Source organism: Brachyistius frenatus, unplaced genomic scaffold, assembly GCF_029030835.1.
Source record: "Brachyistius frenatus isolate BFR_SWC_R1_liver_20210118 unplaced genomic scaffold, ASM2903083v1 Contig_169, whole genome shotgun sequence".
Taxonomy (NCBI): Eukaryota; Metazoa; Chordata; class Actinopteri; family Embiotocidae; genus Brachyistius; species Brachyistius frenatus.
Window position 1 is genome coordinate 507703 of NW_027210768.1, and position 10029 is coordinate 517731.

A 10029-nucleotide genomic window follows, 5' to 3' on the forward strand; every position below is an offset into this window, starting at 1 on the left:
TATCAGGAATGATCTCCCGTATCTGGAATGATCTCCTGTATCTGGAATGATCTCCCGTATCTGGAATGATCTCCTGTATCTGGAATGATCTCCTGTATCTGGAATGATCTCCCGTATCAGGAATGATCTCCTGTATCTGGAATGATCTCCTGTATCTGGAATGATCTCCCGTATCTGGAATGATCTCCTGTATCTGGAATGATCTCCCGTATCTGGAATGATCTCCTGTATCAGGAATGATCTCCTGTATCAGGAATGATCTCCTGTATCAGGAATGATCTCCCGTATCAGGAATGATCTCCCGTATCAGGAATGATCTCCCGTATCTGGAATGATCTCCCGTATCAGGAATGATCTCCTGTATCTGTCCTTGTGACAGCAGCTGGAGGAGTCTATTGGAGAACGTCCTCCTCTGTCCCTGCAGCAGGTGGAGAGGGTGGACAGGATTATCCAATATGGACAATAGTTTGTTCAGCCAGGTTTTCAGGTTTGTTCCACCTCTCCTCCCCAGCAGACTACTAGAAGTACAGTTCACTGGCCACAACAGATGGTAGAACATCTCCAACATCTCGCTGCACACATTGAAGGATCGAAGTTTCCTCAAGAAAAAGAGTCGACTCATCCCCTTCTTGTAGACAGCGTTGATGTTGGTCTTCCAGTTCAGTCTGTTGTCATGGAGACACCAGGTACTTGTACTCCTCCACCATGTCCACCTCCTCTCCCAGAACTCTCAGCGGTTGTGGAGCCGTCGTCTTCCTCCTGAAGTCTGAAGCCTCCTGGTCTTGGCCACGTTCAGGAGCAGGTGATTTCTTCCCACCCACTCCACAACAGTCCTCCTCTACTGCCCTGTACTCCTCCTCCTGTCCATCCCTTATACACCGTCCACTGACTCCTCCTCCCGTCCGTCCCTTATACACCGTCCACTGACTCCTCCTCCCATCCATCCCTTATACACCGTCCACTGACTCCTCCTCCCGTCCATCCCTTATACACCGTCCACTGACTCCTCCTCCCGTCCATCCCTTATACACCGTCCACTGACTCCTCCTCCCGTCCATTCCTTATACACCGTCCACTGACTCCTCCTCCCGTCCATTCCTTATACACCGTCCACTGACTCCTCCTCCCGTCCATTCCTTATACACCGTCCACTGACTCCTCCTCCCGTCCATTCCTTATACACCGTCCACTGACTCCTCCTCCCGTCCATTCCTTATACACCGTCCACTGACTCCTCCTCCCGTCCATTCCTTATACACCGTCCACTGATTCCTCCTCCCGTCCATCCCTTATACACCGTCCACTGACTCCTCCTCCCGTCCATTCCTTATACACCGTCCACTGACTCCTCCTCCCGTCCATCCCTTATACACCGTCCACTGACTCCTCCTCCCGTCCATCCCTTATACACCGTCCACTGCAGAGTCATCAGAGAACTTCTGCAGATGTCTTGACTCTGAGTTGTTCTGGAAGTCAGTGGTGTAGAAGGTGAACAGGAAGGAGACAGAACAGTTCCCTGAGGAGCTCCAGTACCACTGACCACCGTATCAGACAGCACACTGCCCAGACGGACAAACTGTGGTCTGCCTGTCAGGTAGTCAGTGATCCAGGAGACGGTGGACGTGTCCACCCCCCGCCCCCACCCCCAACACCCCCACCACCTGCAGCTTCTCACTCAGCAGCAGTGGTTGGATGGTGTTGAATGCACTGGAGAAATCAAAGAAAGTGATTCTCACAGTTAACACAATTTCCCAGGTCTGAAATAAGAGTTTGTAAACTTTACTCACCGTTGAAGGATCTTGAAGCTTCTTTTCTTGGTGACGGTGATGGAGTTAGTGGATCCATCTCAAGAATCATATGATAGCTACAGGAGATACAGGAGATCATTCCTGATACGGGAGATCATTCCTGATACGGGAGATCATTCCAGATACTGGAGATCATTCCTGATACGGGAGATCATTCCAGATACGGGAGATCATTCCTGATACAGGAGATCATTCCAGATACAGGAGATCATTCCTGATACGGGAGATCATTCCAGATACAGGAGATCATTCCAGATACAGGAGATCATTCCTGATACAGGAGATCATTCCAGATACTGGAGATCATTCCTGATACAGGAGATCATTCCAGATACAGGAGATCATTCCTGATACAGGAGATCATTCCTGATACAGGAGATCATTCCTGATACAGGAGATCATTCCTGATACGGGAGATCATTCCAGATACGGGAGATCATTCCTGATACGGGAGATCATTCCTGATACGGGAGATCATTCCTGATACGGGAGATCATTCCAGATACGGGAGATCATTCCTGATACGGGAGATCATTCCAGATACGGGAGATCATTCCTGATACGGGAGATCATTCATTCCAGATACAGGAGGGAGATCACAGGAGATCACAGATACGGGAGATCATTCCTGATACGGGAGAGATCATTCCGGGAGATCATTCCTGATCACAGATACGGGAGATCATTCCAGATACAGGAGATCATTCCAGATACAGGAATACTGCTATTTTACGGCTATTTTATTGCTTTCTATTATTCTATTATTATCTTATTGCTCCTGTATGCTGCTGTAGTGAAAAAATTTCCCCTCGGGGATTAATAAAGTAACTACCTAACCTAACCTAACCTAACCTAACCTAACCTAACCTAACTAACTGGTTAGCGAGGCAATATCGTTGAACGTTAAACATTGAAAATAAGATGCAACTCAAAATTGGCTAAATTAACGTATATTTCATCTCCATTCTGCTGTTTCCACTTCCCACTCACGGGTCCAACGTGTTCCGCTGTCGGCTCCTTCTTCCTGGTTCACTTCGGCCTGACAGCAGTGACGTAGCTCGTCAGGTGTTTCAACTACAACTGATCATCCGCCAAAACCTGATTGACTGGCGCGCGCACCCTCTTATGGGACGTTCAACAGCAACTAGAAAAGTAGGAAACCTCCAACTTTCGAGTGGCAAAATGCACCTGAACGAGGAATATTCATCGATTGTGTAAAATATATTACATCTATCTAAATCTATCTATATAACATATAATATACTTTTGCAACTTAGAGATAGCAAATATTTGACTGACTCCGGATTATCTTTTTTTCATCCCAGTATCAATGATGTTAGGAATAACTGGAAGTATTTGGCAATGACATTACACTTTTCTATATGCAGTCTGCAGTTGTTTTCTTTGCAGCAAATAGCTATTTGCACCTGAATCTGAACACATCTACGGTTACGGACGAAAAAGGAACTCTACATATACATTTCACTTGTCATTAAAAAGAATATTGGTACTTGGTGTCGATGTACTGTGGTAATCCTGGCATGAAACATCCACAAGATGGCGATGTTGGAATAGTTATACAGTGATACTACATTTTCCTCCCTGAAGAGATGTTTTTGTGTCACTGAGCGCAGTACTGTGATACAATACTGCTCCTGATCATTCACAGCATTAACATATTTCAGCTCTGTGAGGTCCAGGTTTCTTTCAGACCCATCTGTGTCCCATGGTGTGATAATATAAATCACATGTGGCTGGTGACCCTGACCTCTGAACTTTTTGCTCTTGCACTCATAAACAGCAGAGGGTCAAATGTTCTCACTGTCTGTTTATCTTTGTCTCCCAGTGTGTGTGTGTGTGTGTGTGTGTGTGTGTGTGTGTGTGTGTGCTGCATAAGACCGATTTAATGTTTTAATTCAAAGCTATAGCAATGTATGTCGATGTCTGAATGTGTGTTTTGATATGTCTAGTTGTGGTTACAGTGACTGTGTGTGTGTGTGTGTGTGTGTGTGTGTGTGTGTGTGTGTGTGTGTGTGTGTGTGTGTGTGTGTGTGTGTGTGTGTGTGTGTGTGTGTGTGTGTGTGTGTGTGTGTGTGTGTGTGTGTGTGTGTGTGTGTGTGTGTGCTGCATAAGACCGATTTAATGTTTTAATTCAAAGCTATAGCAATGTATGTCGATGTCTGAATGTGTGTTTTGATATGTCTAGTTGTGGTTACAGTGACTGTGTGTGTGTGTGTGTGTGTGTGTGTGTGTGTGTGTGTGTGTGTGTGTGTGTGTGTGTGTGTGTGTGTGTGTGTGTGTGTGTGTGTGTGTGTGTGTGTGTGTGTGTGTGTGTGTGTGTGTGTGTGTGTGTGTGTGTGTTGTTCTGCTCAGTGAACTGCATGTCTCTCAGCAGCGTCTCCCTACAGCTGTCGCCGACCAGCTGGACATGACAACATGACCTTTAACGTGCACATGTGGCACTTACTGTCCCTTTACATTTTACAGAAGTGTGACCAAATGCTCAAACTGGCAAAATAATCAACATTTACAAAACTACTAATAAAAACATAAAACTTTAACCAGTATGTGCGTTTTATCACTTCTGAATCTTCACCATAAATAAGAAATGAATATGCTTCATATGTACCTTTGTCATTCAGTGTAGAACATGCATCACATTTTAAAGCTGTATTTGTAGTATGTCCATGAACTGTGAGCGCCACTATTCTGGGGCTTTTTCCCCTGCAGTGTTACATGCAGTACATGGAATATTTTGCATTGGCTTTTTTCAACACTTGATATCATGGTTTTACATTCATAAAAAAAACATAAAACATACCATTAACTTACACGTGACAGAATTTCCCCCTGATAGATTTGTTTATACATTTTGTGAGGTTTAATCTTGTCTGAGATAAGAAAGGTTTAAACTATGCTTTGCTGCACAAATAGTTCGAACAATAAACCTGCTGGTGAGTCAAGGGGCCAAAAAAGGTTTTTAAAAAAAAACAAAAACTGCAGAGGTTAAATAATGTCCCAAAGGCACATTTTTACAGACATACTGACCTTTGCATTTGCCTGTTACCACATTCCCATAATGCATGTTTATGTAATTATTTTGACTATTTTTTTGCTCTTGAAACATTTGAATTTACATTTTCATCTACCACAATTTCTGCATGTGTTTGTTTATTTACTGCACTGTCAAAATAAGCCGATTATTGATTAGATCACCTGTAACATCCTCAGAAATTTAAACCGTTCTTTCATCTTCAACAAGTTGCAGCAACAAGTGATAAGCAAGTTTAAATCAGTTTTACAGTTCCTGCTGTTTAAATCTGAGGCGGTTGGCATAATTCAAAGCCTCCGGCAACACTTGAAGAGAAGTGAGGCGGCTTGAACTCAGACCGAGCCTTGATTTATAAATGATACATCGGGGAGGAGAAGCAGTAGGCGTGCTTAAAGAATTCATCAGCTGACAGTTATAAGCACATCCTCCCCAGGAGACTTACTGTGGGCGCTCGTAAGTCTCCATGAATTATTCATTCATCACTGTACAATCCTCGGCACAATATATTGAAAGCTCCTGTCCTCTCAGACTCACAGTATCTGTTACTGATTACCTGTCAAGCAGGATTTACAGCAGAGCTGCATGCCTTTATTTTGCTGTTTGCTGTTGCCCCGAAATAATGAGCACCTTTCAAAGATTTGAATATGCACTCACTGTAAAATACAGCTGCCCACCTACGGACTTTCTATATGTTTCATTATTTCACTGATTTTGATCGAGGACTTGATGTAAGGACTGACAGCATGTGACAGTAAAACAGAAGATTTGAGCATTACAGTGGTTTGTTTTGTAACGATCAGTACAAATCTATGTTTTATGAATATATTTTATATTGTTGTTTCACTGTATAATTAGCAAAGAGGTCCCAAAATAAATCATCTTGTTCACGCCTACAGCACATTCGCCTGTTCAAGAACATAATGGGGGAGTGAATGCTGGTGCAAACAGTTCACAGCTTGAAACTAGTGTGAGATTCATTCTTGCTAATGAAGCTCGAAATATATTGAAGTGGTATGTAACGTTTTTAAAAAAGTCAAAGCTGTGAAGATATAATCTTTTATCCCCAGGTTTTGTTGCTTTTTCTGATTTAGCCTTTCACATTTTGTATTTAAAGATGTACTTTTAGAACCATATGGGTCGGTTGGTCAGTTGGACCTCCACTTTGGTCTCCACTGAAATATAATTGGCCACTTAGATGGATTGTCATGGAATTTTTTTCACGTGCCCAACGAAAGTCCTTCCCAGTTGTTATAACCTGTCCCTGTCTTTGTTTCACATTTTCAGTATTGCCACTTCCTATTTTATAGTTGCCCGTGTCTCTTGTTGTGTTTTGTCTTTCTGGTTTAGATCTGCTCTCATAACAGTTATGCTCCTTACTAATTCAAGGCATTTTTCTACAATAAAAGGGAACAACACATAATCTGTGCATCTTTGTCAGGGTTAAATAATTACACTTGCTTCTGTGTTCTGTGTATGGATATCATTTTGTGTTTCCTAACATGTCCATTTTTATAGGTGTTATATATTGTTTTGGACATAATTAAACCAAACCTTCATCCACAGGAGAAAGGTTCTGTGAGGTGAATGTCAGTTCTATCATAAAACTGCATATATTTTTGGAGATGAACCTCTGGGCAGAGAGAACAGCAGAATTTATTCTGTGCTAAGTGACAGTGCAGGACACATAGTAACAGACAGCAGTGTGCCCACATCTCTCCACATATAAATGGATGTGTGGAGGCGTTACGATCAATATCTGCAGCTGCAAACTTTTTCAGGACACAATGATAGTCCATCATGCGGCCTGTCAACTCTGCTCAGGAGTAACAAATAACCTTCTTTTTTTTTACACTATGTACGAGTTATCCTCAATGTTCTCCTCTCCCGATCCTGGGTGGAGGCTTTTTCTCTGGCCCAGCAGCTCTGCAGTGGCCTTAACGCTACAAGAGGTGCTTTACTTCCTGCAGTTCAATCAAAATATGAGAGAAATGCGGTCTTTTCATTTCTATTATTCTTATACCCTTTGACCTCTGTGCTTGTTGTTGTCATCCATTGTTGTAACATTTACTTGAACACTGAACTATGATAACTAACAATTTGTGTCTGCACAGAGAAACAGAAAGAACAGACCTAAGTGAGCTTTGCCTTAGCCTGATTGTTATAGTTAAACAGTTCTGTTGTTGAAATATTTGTATTTCTTTGTGAGAAACACAATCAACACACCATTTCTTGAATGCAACTTCTGAACATTGAGAGATGCTATTAAAGATGAGCAAAATGTTGAACTTGTGTCCCATCAGGGCCAACAGGACAGCAGTGCAGTCACTTTCAGACAGTAATCAAGCCAATGAGTGGGACTCACTCACACAGACCCAACATATATTCAACTGTGGCCCAAACATTTACTCGGACTCAAGGATGAACTGATTAAAACTTGGTTGTCAAAGGTTAAAGGTCACTGCGACAAAACATGTTTGTGGCCATAACTCAAGAATTCATGGGCCAATTATGACAATGTTTTAAACAAATGTCACAAAAGGCTCAAATGATGAAGTTATACAATATTTTTTTTTTTTTTTTACCAAAGGTCAAAGGTCACCTTCACATCATCATGTTCTGCAAAAGCATTTTTCTGTCCAATATTCCAGATCCTAACTCAGGAACAGAGGGGGAGATTGTGACCATGTTTCTCATTTGGTCAGACACTGAATTGGTGACGCAAATTTTGGGTGTCCAGCTTGAAACTGTGGTGATTGTGTTGATCTTCTGTGCTGTGGGGTTGAAGATGTTTTGGAATTTGCAGCTTCTTTGCTGCAGCATCTTTATTTGAAGGCTTGTCTACTGTTAGCCAGCTTTATTGGCCGAGCATGTGAACTTATAGGATTCCTTCAAAGTCTTTACTACATCAATTATATAAGACTGGACAGACGTGGATGTAAACTGACAGGTTGAGGAAGACATACAACCGCGAGGCGGTAATTCATTTATTTATGTTTTATTTTAATAGGAGGTGACAGCTGCTCGTCATGCTAATGCTAACCAACCCAGCCGTTTTTGAAGCAGCTGTAAAAATAAATGAATGAATGTGAATTGCAACAGATTTTCTTCAGATAGCTATAAGAAAAGGGCAGGTTAATGTCACTATTCATGAACACCACTGGCAGGAAACAATCAACAACGTTATAAAGTATTTAACAGAAAGAGGGAAATGACAGAGCTGAAAATACAGCGTCTTCTGAAAGGAAATCCACCTGGTCTCTGACACTGAAACAAATCTGCCAGACTTTGATCAAATACTGTTAATAACTGCATACCGCATGTGTATGTTCTCCGTGGACAAAAGAAAGATGAATTGAGGATATATTTCACGCTGAAGTAAATCATTTAAATCAGGGGTTCTTGATCTTTTTAAGTACATCATTAATCAAGGAAAATGTCTTTAATTACTTCAATCAATCTAAATTCTCAACACTGATAGATACATAAATTATAGTAGTAACCTCTTGACCATAAGTGTCTGAGCCAGCACAGCATCTGAAGAAGGATAAGCAGTTTTTACAATTTTAGAGTGAAGTAAAAGGGCCTGGAAGACACTCTGCCAGACAGACAGACAGACAGACAGACAGACAGACAGACACTATATGTCCTGTCCGTGGGAAGACCTGCTGAAAATATAAGGAACAGTTAAGTGTCTCATTCCCGTTTGTCAGACGTGCTGCCTGAGGGGACACCGAGCTGCAGCAAGAACCCCACGTTTACTCTCCTAATCGTTAATATCAATCAATATTTCAGGAGGAAGAAAGCTGAAACCTCAGAGTACCTTTGGAAATGGTGGAAAGGTTACAACTTATTGTTTTCTCTGATTAAATTGAGCTAAATTGGCCTTGAAATCTGAAGGCAGACAATCTTAAGAGCAATGTTTTGAAACTGACATCCAGACTACAACAGTGAAGAATTTAATTAGGGGGAAATTAATAAAAGATAATGGTATTGTCAGATTTAACCTTTCAGATGACATCATGAAGAAATTGCTTGTTAATTTGAATTTCCAACACAATTATACACATAAATAGGTGTATATTCCATTGCATCTAGATTTTAAAAAAAGGCAAGAAATATCTATCAACATGCTGATTGCTATTAATTATATCTGACTGCATAATAAAATAAGTTAAATTTAGCATTTCTTTATCCCCCTCATTTCCTGAAGTGCTCCTAGGGTGCTCGTTTGTGCACAATATATAAATGTATCCCTAATATGTAATCGATCCATTTTCAGCCAAATGAACAACTCAGAGCAGATACGGGACCTTTCTCACTTTAAGTTCAATAAGGGTCATGCTGTCAATGTTTTTGAGTATCTATAGGGAAAAAAGCTGGTGACAGGGTGAGTAATTACAACTGAAGTGTTCACATAGAGAGACAAGTGTTACGTAATATCACAACAGACATGTGACAGGTTTCATTAGAGTGAATGGTGATAATGGAGGCAGCAAGGATGACTTGTTACGAGAGGCAGCGGCTTAGACAGACGGTGACAGGACCGTGTGCAAGTAAACATAGATGTTGTAACTGCATGTAAACCACATGTATTCTTACAGCAGCAGAGGAATGGTGGATGTTGATCAAAACTATTTTCATTATCCGTTAACAGTGCAGGTAATTTTTGCATACAAAGTTGCCAAATATTCTGCACTTCTAGTTTCTCAGTTGTGTCAGTAACTGCTTGTCTTTGCCTTATTTGAAAATAAACTGATTATCTTTGAGGTTTAGACAGTTGATCAAACAAAAGGAGGAAAAACGTTTTCCCTACTCGTGTTTCCTCATCAGAAATTGTTGATTTCTTTCTTTAATATTGCTTCACCTTATGAAGCGTAAATTGGCTTGAAAAGACCAACAAACAGACTACACGAATACAACTTTTAAGAAAATAATTGATGCATCTATCAATACTAGAAAATAAGTGTTCGTTTGTCATGTTTTACCACGTGTGTGGATAAAAAAGTAACACTTCATATGTATATTTTAATGTGAATCATAGGTCAGGTAAGTCAGGTAAGAAAGTATTGGAGATGTCCAAGGTTTATCAATAGATTTGAAAAATTATGAAATGAAGAAAAGTGAAAAAGACAGAATGCTTACTATGATTCATTACTTTTTGAGAACAGT